The sequence below is a fragment of the Arvicola amphibius genome, chromosome 6 (genome assembly GCF_903992535.2).
Source record: "Arvicola amphibius chromosome 6, mArvAmp1.2, whole genome shotgun sequence".
Taxonomy (NCBI): domain Eukaryota; kingdom Metazoa; phylum Chordata; class Mammalia; order Rodentia; family Cricetidae; genus Arvicola; species Arvicola amphibius.
The window spans coordinates 143,248,911-143,263,107 of record NC_052052.2 but is presented as its reverse complement, the minus strand read 5'-3'; the positions used below and the strand labels follow the sequence as shown (position 1 = coordinate 143,263,107).

Sequence of the window (14,197 nt, the reverse complement as noted above, 5' to 3'; positions counted from 1 at the left end):
TAAATGTCGAATTCCGCCCACCTGCATTGTTTTCTATGTTTACTTCCACAGAAAAACATCTGTTTGGGACTTCACTGGGGCTGATTTTCATTTGTCAGAGTTGAGGTTGTCCTGATTGCTACCCACTTAGTATTCAGGAATGTTCCTGCATGTATTCAGCTACTCTGTAAGAACACAGCCCCCCACGGTCCCCAAATGTGCTTGTATATACATCCCTGTCCTTTCCCATATATTCTCAAACCTTGTAAATGTGTATGTTGCATGCTCAGCCACACGCATAAAAATACATTCACAATTGCATAGATGAATGCATATGTATATTCTCTCATGTGTGCATATGTCATCCCTGCATGTCCATATGTTGTACATTAAGCCCACTATTTGTACACATGTATGCTACAAATATACACTTGTTCTAACCATACAGAATACTCATAACCATACACATGTATGTGCCCTCATGCCCCCATGTGTGTACACACCCATTCCTCATGTTTGTGAATATATGCATCTCTCTGTGCTTGCATATGTGATATATGTGTATGTGTGTGTCCTCATTCTGCACATACACATGTACACTCTCCTCTGTACACCTGTCTGCGATTGCACTTACCTCCCACAAGTGTAAATGTGTGTGCACGCACATCATCCCACAAACAAATGGGACACCATGTCCCTGTGTCTTCACCCTCACTCTTGTGGAGTAGGAGGCAGCCCAGTGTTTAATTCTACATTTAAAATATTTTTGAAAAAAAAATGCCCATTCACAGGAACAGCAAAGACTCAAGGCTAAAAAGTCAGATTTACATTTATTTCCAGCTCCCAGTCTCGGGGCTGAAGCAACCCACTATCTAAAAATGACATGTTTTAGTCATCGTTTGTCCAAAGTGGGAGGGGACAAATGCTTCGTGGCTCCATTCAGTATTCTTGCTCTGTCAAAGTGACACTGCATGGTTGAGTGGGGTTGGCTTGGGTTTCAACAGCCTCACTCTGAGATGCGTGTGAGCTCACACCTCTCACCGCTTTGGAGAAAAACCTCAAACAGAAAGGCGAGGGCATCTTGGGTTGGAGGGATCTAAGAAGTCAAGAAAAAGCTAAGCCTCAGTTGGCATCTACTGTGCTCCAGCCACTAACCTTAGGACTTGGTGCGTGACTCAAAAAGGAGAGTGCTAACACACAAGCAGAGTGTGTTTCCTGCCTGAGTCAGGAAATGTGAACATCACATGTAAGCCACTGTCACAAGGGGAAATATGATATGAAACTGGAGGCGACTTTTTATCTTAGCAGCTTTAAATATTTGATTAGATTATGAGGGAGGGAGGAACAGGGAGAGGGACGGATAGAGACAGAGAGATGGGGAGACTGGAGCAGATTTTATATGTTCTGTTGTAAGGTAATAGTCCCCCACGTTATTTTTACGGGCCATTCTATCTAGTGACAACTTAAACTATAAAACCGTCTCCCAGCTTTCCCCAAAGTAATGTCTGTTTTCTCACTTTCTAATAATTACTTCAGATCTGAAAGTAGAGCCTTGTCACAGCGAATACAAATGAGAGTTGGTTTCGGGATACTATGAAATGTAGATTATTTGATTCTGACTTTTCTCCATTTTAGGCAGAGGAGTGCGATTGTTTCTGGAAGTTTGGTTCTATGCAGGCTGTGTAGACATATGCAGAATACCAGCTTCACTTCAGGTCCATCCTTCTGATGCTCTATATTGAAGAGTAGCCGAGCTATAGTTAATAAGAATATGCAAATGTTTAGAGATGTGCCCCCTCCATCCTTAATCTCTTTTTTTAAGATACGTTTGTGTGTGTGTGTGTGTGCTTGCATGTACATGCCATGGTGTCATGGTGTGCATGTCGCCATCCAAGGGCAATGTGAGGGAGCTGGTACTCTCTTCCTGCCATATGGGCCCTAGGGATCGAACTCAGGTTGTCAGGGTTAGTAGCAAGCTCCTTAACCCACTGAGCCACTTCATCAGTCCCTCTATCTTCCACCTCTTAAAGGAAGAAGACAGTAGCTACATCCTAGCGTTTGTTTTAAAAATTGTTGTCCTGGGGCCGGGGGTGGAGCTGAGTTGATAGAGTGCTTGTGTTGGTATGTTCAAAGCAGTGGGTCATTGAGCCTCAACACTGCACAAACCAGGCATGGGAGCACCTGCCTGTAAACACAGCATTCGTGAGGCAGGGGCAGGAAGACCAGAAGCCTTAGTTCACCCTCAGCTACAGAGTGAGTTGGAGCTCAGCGTGTGCTACAAGAGTCCCCATTTTCTGTTGCTGTTATCAAACACTGAGACAATAGAAACTGGTGGAAGAAAAAAGTATATCTGGGCTCATGATTTCAGAGAGAGAGGCCGTGATGCTAGGGAAGCAATGGTAGCAAGCTACAGGAATGGCAGACGCTGAAGCAACAGGCTGAGGGTTCACATCTTAAACTATAAGCATGAAGAAGAGAAAGCATCCTGCAAGTAGAATAAGTCCTCAAGGTGCCCAAGCCTGCCCCCATGGAAGGAGTCAAAATACCAGGAAGCCTGCTGCAAAGCAGTCTTTCCTAGTGATGGCTCCATTAACAAGATTGGAACAAAGGCAACATCAATAGACGTGCTAACATGGGAGGGAGAAATTTTCACAGGGTCCCACCCCTAGACTGAGGACTATGGGCAACTAATGACTGCTGGGAGAGGGAGAAATGGACTGTCTCAGGCATGAGAGCCCCTTATTGGTTATCTAACACAAAGAGGTCTGTCCTGAACCATAATGCACACAAGCAACAAAACAGGCTCGGCAGTTTTATTTATAGATGTGTGCAGATATACACATACACACATAACAATAATAAAGAAAAAGAGGCTATGGATTTGGTGGGGGGTGGGCATGGTAGGCATTGGAGGAAGGGCACCTGGGAGGGGCTGTAGGGAAGAAAAGGAATAGGGGATAAGTGATATAATTCTAGTTTAATTAAAAAATACATTTTTAGCTGTGCGGTGGTGGTGCATGCCTTTAATCCCAGCGCTTGGAAGGCAGAGGCAAGTGGATCTCTCTGAGTCCGAGGCCAGCCTGGTCTATAGAGTGAATTCCAGGACAGGCTCCAAAGCTACACAGAGAAACCCTGTCTCAAAAAACTGTGTGTGTGTGTGTGTGTTTTATTAACTTGAAGAAAAGAAAAAACTGCCCTGAATGACACACTTTCTCCATCAAGGCCACATCCCCTAAACAGCTCCACTAATTGGGGACAGAATGTATTGAAATACAGGAATCCATGGAAGACATTCTTAGTCAAATGACGATGGAGCCCTCGTGTTGTCCGGAATTCCCTGCATTCCCACCATTAGTGAGGGTGACAGATTACATTAGCATGTGACTTCCCACTGGTGTATTTGTGTTGATCTCCATGTTTCTGTGGGCTGTCTGCTGTGCACCAGGTGATATGGTGCATGGGTGTTATTATCCATCCCATGTGTCTCTATACCAGAAAGAAAGGTCCTTGGATGATGGCCAACTAAGCCAAAGGATGAGGACCCATCCTTTAAAAGATGCTCAGGACAAGCGGTTTCTCATTCTTCACAACAGGCCTCCTGTGCTCTCTGCTGGGTTGAAGAGGTGAACTCCAGCATGGGACAGCAGGAATTTTTGACCATATTGTTCAGGTGAGCATATTCTTACGTCATGAGAGTAATTTTCCTTTAGGATGAGACACCGAACATCCCTTTTAAAGATTCACTTACTTTTATTGTATGTGTATGAGCGTTTGCCAGAATGTATACATGTGCACCATGTACGTGGTCATCAGTACCCAGAGAAGGTAAAAGAGGTCATCGGATCCCCTGGAACTGGAGTCACAGACAGTTGAGGACTGCCATGTGGGTGCTGGGAATTGAACTCGGGTCCTCTGCAAAGGCAGTAAGTGCTCTAAACCATTGAGCTACGTCTCCAGCCTCCACACTGATCATTTTTGATTCGCCTTCTTTGAGAACACATCCTGGGTTCCTTATTCAAGCCCAGCAGACATTCACCAATTGTTTGGTAGATAGTTGTAATATTCAAAAGATGCAAAGCAGAGTATTCTATAGAAACCGTGATTTCCTTTCTCTAGTCTTGGGGTGGGAACGTAATGAGTGTGCTTCCCTTTCGCTGTCCATGAAATACACATCCTAGAATTAATCTTGATCTTTGCTTTGCCTTTGAGACCAAAAGTCTCCTTGGAATCCTAGAAATGTTTCTATTCTGGGATCCACCGACATTACATGATATGCTTTGTCTGTATACAGCATGGATAGAACCCAAGGTTGGTTCATAGACTTCTATTAGTAGAGATTAATCAAGACAAATTGGACCTCTAATGGTTTACCCTTAAAAAGAAGTATATTATAGAGAATTAACTGGGGTCTTACAAAAGGGTGCATATTTACTTCAAGGAAGGATGACAGAAATTAATACATTGTAAGAGCTGGGAGTGTGACTCGGAGATGCTTGTCTGGCATGCACAGTGCCCTAGGTCTGATCCCTGGCAGCATCCTCACATGCACACACACAAACATACCAGGTAGGGAAGGCATCCCTTGTACCCTAGCTGGTCCACTCTAGGATGTATTCCATCCTATCATATATTTACTTACTCATTTGTACAGGTATTGCTTGTATCCGTGTATTTGTCCAATAAATACTCGATGAAAGCCGGCATTGTGTGAGGAGTGAGCCACAGTCTACTGGATATCTGGCGATAATGAAAATGGTGTGACAGAGGAATTCCAATGTGTATGTACATCGCTAGACTGAAGGGAGAAAGATAGAAGACACCCAGGTACAATGCAGTGACCTGGGATGGGATAAGGAAGGCTTGATTGTGTGCTGGGATCACATGGGTATCCAAGCAAGCTAAGTTGGAAATTGCTTTAGGTTCATGACCTAAGAGGATTAATAATTATAGTTGACATTTATGTATGTTGAATGCATGCCAGACACTCTAGAGAGTGTTTAGTGTTTGTTTTTAGATGTTCTTGTTAGATATCCCCTACCACAACCCTATAAAGTACGTATTGTTCTTATATTTTATAAGTTGCCCCATTGCGTGCTCCATGGTTACGGCAAATCTTTTTTTCTTCAAAAGGCCCCATGGAGAGGAGAAGGGGGAAAAGAGATGCAAGATGCGGTATTCATTACTGAGCTAGCAAACTCTCTCCCATTTAGACAGTGTAGGAAGAAGTCATTTTACATGAAACTATGGGGTTTGTCCAGAAAATAAACCCTGTTACTTCAAGTCCTCACCATAATTAAATCAATATAAACTATTGACATTTTTTTTTAAATTCATCAACATTATTCCACAGAAACCAGAAAACATTGGCTGGAGGGCATACTGCGGGCAAAAAGGTTTGTGGGAGAGAACTGACGGAAGTTTTCATGGATAAATGAAACAGTCTTCTGTGAACTTTGCTGCCACTCTCCTATAGTTCTTGTTGCCCATTTTAAAAGAACATAAAGAAAAAGTTAAATATTTTCTCTTTGTGTCCTTGCCTTGAGATTCTTTTGCCTCCAACAGAAATGCAGGGAGTGCTCAGAACCTCTTTCTTCACACATGGAGCCTGGTATCCACAGAGCCAGGAGATCAGGCATTTGCTTTTGCTATAACTCGCTTCCGGGCAATAAAAATGCTCCTTAATTTACTCCAGGATGGGGCATTGGATATGTCAAATTGTTGCATGAGGCATCCGCATGCTTTCCCAAGGCTGGGTGAGTGGGCTCCAAGATTCAAGACTGGCTTGTGGCTCCTAGTCTCCACAGCTTCCAGGCTTTGTACCAAGCTTTGTCTCCCACCTGCCTGGAGACAACCTTGAGCCGTTGCTCATGGGTGAAATCATAAACAATGCTTGTTTTACAGCATAATATTAATACTAGTCTCTCATTCAATCCCTTATGTTTTAAAATTACTAAATCTGCTATAGAAGCCGAGGTAACGCGGCACATAGTTGGTTTCATTACTAGGCGCTGGGTGTGTCAGAGAGTTGTCATAGAAACTAAACGGGGTAATGTTACAGCTCCTTGTGCCATGAAGTACAAGTGTCTTTTGATATCCTTGGGGTAGGGGAGCTATGTCCACCTATAAATACCAAAATCTGAGGTGGATCAAGTCATTAAAATAAGACGGGTGTACTCGTTGAATGTAATCTCTGCCTAGTTTCTGCTATATTTTATGCAGATTACTTAAAATGCTCACTAACCGTCTTTGCACATCACTGCAGCCTTGTGGATTTGACACAGTACTCAGCAAAAGGAAAACTCAAGCTTTGCTTTGGGGGGAATATTCTAGTTTTTTTTTTCTTCCAAAATAATTTTGATCTGCTGTTGGTTAATCCATGGAAGGGGAACCTACAGCTGTAGAACCTGTGGGCTCCTCAGCTAATTATAACTGATGTTTGTTCTAGAATTGCACAACTATGCTTTTAGCCCATAGCAATAGACACAAATCCATAGATCCTTAAAGTATACCACCTTGGTAACTTAATTTGAAAAGCCTGGAGAGTGGGGATCCCCTAGAAAAATTGCAGCCCACCAACGTGTTGAATCGAAGGAAGGGCAAAGGCTTTTCTTGTGGGTGTTTCAAACGGTGTATATTCTTAGAAAGCTGGTGTTGACTTTAGAGGCTGCTACTGTATGCGGATAGATAAGCTCAGAAAGACCTGGGTGAAGAGGTCCCAGAGGGTTAGCTTGTTGCTCCATTGCGCGGTTCTGTTTGCGAGCTAGCGTCTGCTTCTTGGGCTGCGAGAACAGCGAGTACAAATCTGAACGGCTCAGAGCAGGTTTGAATAAGTCTAGACATTCGGTTATCTTCTGTCTAGCATTCGTGTGCGTCGTGGGCGCCACACTTGGGATTAGTGTTTCATTATGCAGGCAATGTTTTATGTTTAGCTCCCTTATAATAGCTTGCAGTGAAGTCTGAGTGGTAGGCGTGAGGGCCAGCCCTGAAAGGCTACAGGGATAGGACCAAAATGAGTCTCAGCGGGTTTTAATGGTGACCAGCGCACCATGTGACCTCTCTCTCCTCATTGAGCTGATGGTATGATGTCTTATCACCAAGGAATTGACCACAGAATCCCTGAACAGTGAGAGCTGGGAAGGCAGAAGCACAGTTCTGAACCAAGTGTCTAACACCTTGGGTAAATGAGAGCTGGCCATGTAATTATCTGCCCGTGGAACAGGAAGGGCCTATCCAATACTTCTAAGTACATAATCACTGCCTCCACACTTTTTAATTAGCTCCTTTAGGCGGGAGAAAGGAGTTCTCTCCTTAGCGCCCAAATTAAGCATCTCTTCTACAAACAATCAATGTTTCATTTTCAAAACGGAAAGTGCAGCAACGTCTGCTGCTTCTGACTTGGAGAACGTTTCGATTTTAAGCCTGCACCATAGAAATGTGAAGTAACCCTCAGTGGCCCAGACAACCCACTTTCATAGCTGTTCCTCTGAACTGTCTCTTTCCAACAGAATCTTTGCCTTCAGACTGGGTTCAGTTTTTTAGGATCGTGTTAGGTGGACCACTGCCACTAAAGAAGCTCAGACCCACCCCATACCAAGGCAGTTTCTTCAGATACCAAAATATCATGTCAAGTGTCTCAAAACTTAGCGTTTGCTGTGCCTTCCTGGTTTTTTGTAAGGTTGGCATTGACCAATGGTGTCACTATGGGTGCGGTAGCTTGGGAGGCGTGTTTTCCAGAACTTTAGGTATAAAAGGCTTTATCCCTAAGGTATTAGGAAGCGATGGCACTTGTCAGAGGTGGGGTCTAATGGGAATTGGTTTAGAGAATTTCTTCCTAGGGGAGGACATGCAATCTTTACCCCTTCTTCATTTGGGTCCTAGTGAGAAAGCAAAGTTTGGTTCCACCAAAGGCCTCCCTGGGAAATCAATGAATGTACGGGGCTTACTTACAGAGCATGTGTGAGGGAGTTGGGTGGCCTCCAAAGCAGCTGCACGAAAAAGCCTTCCCCCAACATGGAGGAGGGCTTCCCCATATATAGGACTTCCTCATGCATAGCCGTGCAGATGGAACCGTTCCCTTAGCTTTACCCAGCCTTTGTACACTCGTCCTCGCTCTACACGATCACATGCCATTAAAGGCAATTACAGCTGGTTGAGAGGAGCAGCTGGACACTCAGGTAAGGGTCCAGTGACCCTCCCCATCTCTCATTCTTTGAGGGAATGTCAGCGTCAGCAGCCAACAAGACCAGTTGTCTTGATCTTTGGCCAGCATCAGGCTAGCTGTTTGGTTCAGAAGGGGTTCCAAGAGCACTATGGGTATGCCCTTGAAGGGGACCAGCAGAACCTCTTCTTTCTCTCTGCTTCCTGGGTTAGGATGTATGTGGTTTGTTCTGCCACACGCCTTATGCCACCATCACCAGAGCCTAAATTATTAAGACCACTTAATCTTTAACCGGGAACCTTCAGAACAAGGACAACTAAAACATTTGCTTGTGTTGAAGTTAATTTTCTCAGGTATGAAATTAGAGTGATGGGGGAAAAAGAACCAACATTGCGATTCAGTCGAAAAATGAGCCCGTCAGCCTTAGCTTTCATTCACTTGTGCATTTATTCTCTCGCACACCAACTCCTATTTGTCGACCCCTTCACTACGCATCTATTGACTGTAGCATCACTGTGATGTAGATACTAGACAGACGTCAGGAAATGATGGTTTGGCCCATACAGACGTGACCCCACGGTACCAGAGGGTCCAACTAAAATATATTTTAGAGCCCACCCCTAGAATGCAAAGATTGGATCAGAAGCCTCATCTTCTTCAGGCCTACAAACAGTTTTGCCTTTTGCCTTTTTGGAAGGCATTATGATGTGTGCTAAGAACGGGTTAAAATCCAGACAGGCCCAGGTTTGAGTCTTGAAGTCTTGAATCTGTAATCTATCTCCTTACCAATTTGAGGAAAAGTCTTTTTTTTTTTTTTTTGAGCTTCAGTTTGCTTCTAAATGAAGTAATCATTTCTGCTTGTGGGGTGGCGTGAGAATTAAGGAGAAAACACACAGCACAATGATTACCACATTTATATAAGATGTCATCAGATGCTGCTTGCCTGCCCGGCTCCTCGTGCCTGAGATGGCTTGGCTCATCTAGCATTACTGTAAATAGGTAGAAACCTTGTCGCCCTGGTACCAGAGAGCCCCAGGACTTCCCTACTGACGGTCCCCAGGGCAGCGCCTCAAAGCCAGAATGTCTGGCTTGGTGCCTCTCAACACCTGGTTGCTGGTACCCAGAGTGCCACCAGCTCTCCAGGGACTGTGTTCTCCTCTGAGTTCTGCCTTCATCCACTTTCATGACGCCTTTAGCTCCCAGCAGAGAAGCCAGGTCTCACAGAATGGCCGACACTCTCACTGGACTGCCACTTGAGGGATGTTATGTTCCATTGCCAAGCTCGCAACTTTGGGGAAATTTGGGGATTTATTACCCTGTGTATGTGTGGAGCAGGGGGACAAATTGAAGGTTTAAGCTTTATGTGTCGAGGGCTTTTGTTTTGATGGCATTTAGGTTTTACACACCCGTCAGATTTCCCAGGGTATAGATTTCTTAAGAGATTTAAGTAGGGCCTTGAGAGATGGGGCCGAAGTCGGCACCACTGAGGTCTGGTTTGTTTTTTGTTTTGTTTGTTGTTGCTGCTGCTGGTTTTGGTTGTTTGTTTAGGTGAAGGACCCTGGGAGTGACATTTCTCCAAGGTGGAGAATGTTGCCATAGACAGAAGTGTACAGACATTCGAAGTTAGTTTAGCTCTTTGGGGGATTTTTGCTATGTTTTGTTTTAGGATAATTCTGAGTTAAAAAGGAAAAAAAAGGTGGTGCCTCCTAGCTGCGTGGGCATCTGAGATAAGACAGCAAAGGTTGCCAGCAGTTATCCCCAAGTAGCCTAAAGCAGTGGATTAATTAATGTTAATAGACCACAGTCAAGACTACAGTCATTTCTAGTTCAGTTTCCTACTGAATTTGGGGACGTTTGCTATGAGCTGGGTGCCTGAGAACACACCTACTAAAGGGAGGTTTCAGGCGTATCAAGCTTGTGGATCAGAATTTCTATAATGGTGAGCCAGTACATGTGTGGACCACAACACTGTGTCATATGTCAAAAGCCTAGATGCCCCTGCAAGAGTCTCTGCTATTAATGGAGCTCATATTCTTATAGTGTGCAATTCAAGAGATCAACAGTTTTAAAAGATCTTACTTTTATGTATGTGTGTATGCATGTCTGCATATGTGTAGACTCGTGAGCATGTGTGTGTTTCTGTGTCTGTGTCTGTCTGTCTCTCTGTCTGTATCTGTGTGTCTGTGTGTACTTGGGTGGAGGCTCAAGATTAACACCAGGTATCTTTCTTGACAACTTTCCATTTTATTTACTGAAGCATGGTCTCGTTGAGCACAAAGATCAATGTTTGGCTAATCTGGGTACCCAGCTTGAGCCAAGGGTACACTGTCTCCATCTCTAGGGCAGCTGGGACTGCAGGCAGGCCACTGTGCCTGATGGCTTTTACATGGGATTTGAACTTGGTCTCATCCTTGCACAATAAGAACTTTGCCAGTTGATTCATTTCCCTAGGCTTGGGATCGATAGCTATATTAATCTAATTACAGATTAATCTTACTAATCTCAGGATTCCCTACAAGATTCATTTTTACGTCCCTGATACAGCCAAACTCTATTTCACACATTTAGTCCCATATCCAACTAATATATCTTAGGTGCCTTGTGTGAGCAAGATATCTAGAAACAAAGAAATTATTTAATGCCTTCAAGTCAACCTCAAGAACCAACGGTCTACTAAAGGACTTGTGTGAAGGCAACTTAAATACAATGGGGAAAATGACAGCGTCACCTCAGGTCATTTGTTGACGTAGAAAGGCCTTGAGCTATATCTCGACAGGGCTTTGAATGACCGGAAACATGGTCCCCTCCATACACACAAAGCTAGCAGCTTGTTCATTGCAGAGGCTTGCCTCTTTTACCCAGTTAGTTATAGGCAGAATTGGATTATCCTTTAGCATCGTCAAGGGTCTTGGACTCGCTTCTCATTCTCTTCCGGCCTTGCCCAATATCTTAAATCCTACTTTAACCTGCAATATTGTTCTTTACCCTCAAGAAGATACATAGACGAATCCAGAAAATAGTCACCACAATTCTTTGTAAACTCCTTTTAAATTGGACCAGCATCACCAAAGGCTTCCATTGAGTACTGACTATTAATAAGGCACTTGACTTTCCAATTGTTGCATGCAGTACTTACTAACTTATTAAAAATCACTGAATTTACTTCAGTATCAATATTGTGCTGTCAATAAGTATGACGGATGACCACTACAGTCAGTAATACCTGGAAATGAGTTGTATGTTGCTATTGATGATGTAATGTGCCATTTCCTACAAGAACATAGATTGATAACTAATCTCACCCAACAACCATTTAGCTTCCTCTTTCTCAGCACTTCCCATTTTTAACAATAGTCATGCTCATTTGAAGGACACACTTTTGCACAGATAAGAGACTTCATTCAAATCAGGACCTAAACATATCGGACTTTAATGAACTCTCTATTTGCTAAAGATTCACGATTTGAATACTGAGAAGTTTAGAAAATAATAATAAAGAACAATTCAGTAAAGAACCTATTTACGATGTTTGACATCTTTGGATTGTGACCTCTTAATACCACACAAAGTAAGACATAAACAGAAGCTGGGTGTGGTGACACACACCTTTAATCCCAGCACTTGAGGGGCAGAGGCAAGTGGATCTCTGAGTTTGAGGCCAACCTGGTCTACAGAGCAAGTTCCAGGACAACCAGGACTATACAGAGAAACCCTGTCTCAAGAAGATAAAACAAAAACAGAAGGAAATCGGAGTCCATCCTCACACATATTTAGGTGGCTCGCTGGTAAAAAAAAAATTATATTCTCTAAAATACTGAACCTGAGGAAAAGTACACCAGAGCCGATGAGGTAAGTAGTGTTCAGATCTCCCATTGCAGGCATCGGGAAGAATGTTCCTTCCCTCCTGCTCACCTCTCCACAGGTCACGTCAGGTTCCTCTTCCATGGAGGCTTTCAGCGCGTGGCTTCTCTAATTGGCTTATGGTGGCTTGTCTGTTATCACCAAGTAGATTATAAATCCCTTCAGGGAAGAGATGTCAATTAAGTTCATGGCAGAGTCAGAATATTTCAAATTTGGAGGTAACCATAAGGTCAACGCCGGGCCAGTGATGGTTACAACTTGCCCACGGTCACAGAAAGTGAGATAGTAGGGCAAGGGCTGGCCCTGGGTCCTCTCCATCCCACATCCATGATTCAGCATATGCTTTTAGTGGTGACTCCCATATTTGGAGACCAAGCACCATTAGTGAGTTCCATCCCAGCCTTGAAGCGTTTGTGTTTATGTGCTAACAGCATGCTTTACAACCAGCATAAAGCTGCCCCTTGCTTTAATTTGAACATCCAGCATCTTGTCAGCTCAGGCAGCTTCCAGGAGTGGCCAGCAGGGGGAGCAGAATTTCAGGAAACTTTGGCAAAACTTCATGCTTGTATTTAAAAAAATAATAAAAACAAAGCAACAGCATATGTGAAGGGAAGGAGCAGAAAGGAGGCTGGACTCGGCACACTTGAGAGCCTTTACATTTTTCTTAAGATCATCGTAGAAGTAGATGCACCGCACCAACTCTTCAAATTACTTGACTTTCTGTAACTCTCACTGTTAACTTATAAACCACCAGCCAAATTTCTATTAAGACTGAAAAACCAGATGCCTATACCAATAATGACTTTGCTTCAAAACAAACAAACAAAACGCTCCTTTTATCGTTGCTATGCTTTCTCCAGACGGGACACACGCACCCTTCTGTTAACAGGGCGACTTCCCGCACAGATCGCTAAGCACAAGAGCAGAGCTGTGCTCGACTTGGAGAAATGTCAAAGCGAGTGAGAGTCGTTTATTCCTTAGCAGCAAATGTTGATCCCATTTGATTATAATGACTTTTCCGTTATATGAAATGGCTGAGGGATGTCTAATCAGTTGAAGAATCAGGCTCATTGTGAGCCCATCTAGTTGACTAAATCATAGAATGTGTATCTATTTTACGTATTTGTCCGTGTGTGTGTGTGTGTGTGTGTGTGTGTGCTAAATCTAAATAAATGATTGCTTTATTTCCATCATCGCGGTAGCCCTCATCTTCATCCTTTTCTGAGATCGCCACTCCGTTGCAGAAAAGTGTTTTTAAGGCACTGTCCTATTTAACACTTCATGAACTGGATTTGGAGGTGGAATGATTGGAAGGGACACAGGCTTTAGGGAAGCCATTGTCCAAAGTACAGTTCATTAGGAAGACACTCTTGTCACTTCTTCCCTTACGTCCCTGATCCTCTTCTGAAAGGTCACATGAGCTCCCGTTTCTGCTCTATGACACCACGGGGGTTGATGACTGGCCAGTCTGTCTTCTCTGATGCTAAGTACAGAAAGAAAATTAACCCCTTTCATCCCGGGGTAGTAAAATGATCAGACTCCAAATGTGGCAGACATATTCCTTCTGACCCCGCTCTCGCTCTCAAGCCTGCCACTCGGTGGCAGGGCTGATAGACAGATATTCCCAAAGCTAAGTTCTTCTTCATCAGCACCACCCTGTCCCCAAAGCCTTACTCCTTATACTGTCTGTACGCTACTGAGAGGGTTGGAGAACTTAGGGACCTCAGGTCTATGTGTGGCAGCTTCAGCTCTGGAGGTTTCTATGCGACAGTTTCTTTCCCCCACCCCTGTGAGGTTTATCCCACTAGGCTCCACATCAGTAGAACATGTTTACTTCTCAGGCCACACAGACTAACACGGGTGAGTCCTGGCCTGCATGGATTCTGGAACTTTTTGCAGCTCCGTTCTTCAGATGGGCTTCAAGTCCAGCAAAATCTAGCAACAACAAAAAAAAAAAGACCTGTCCTGTTTTTTTATAGTATTCTCAAGTACCTCATGATGACATTTCAGGAAACAATGACCGACATGTAAGACAGTGACCCCATGAAACTGCTATATACTGCCTAGTGGTATTGAGGAGTGCACGCCATAGTGTTCTTAGGAGAGATCTATTCTGAGAAAGCCATCGCTCATAAGCTCCACGGGCTACTGTAAAAGAGCCACCACCATGCCATGTCCCCACCACCATCGCCTGTCTCC

General features: G+C 43.9%; 1 protein-coding gene across 7 annotated transcripts in view; it reads left to right on the top strand.

The window, feature by feature from the left end:
* The window catches only part of Atxn1 (ataxin 1), a 384,367-nt gene that overhangs the window by 293,391 nt on the left and 76,779 nt on the right, over positions 1-14,197 (top strand). The window contains exons 1-2 of one of the 7 annotated variants that reach the window (XM_038332641.1): positions 3,585-3,649; positions 4,631-4,757. The exons of the other annotated variants lie outside the window; for them this stretch is intronic. The gene's annotated coding sequence lies outside the window, so the exon portion shown is untranslated. Of the gene's footprint in view, positions 1-3,584; positions 3,650-4,630; positions 4,758-14,197 lie in introns of those variants that run through there. 7 annotated transcript variants of the gene reach the window in all.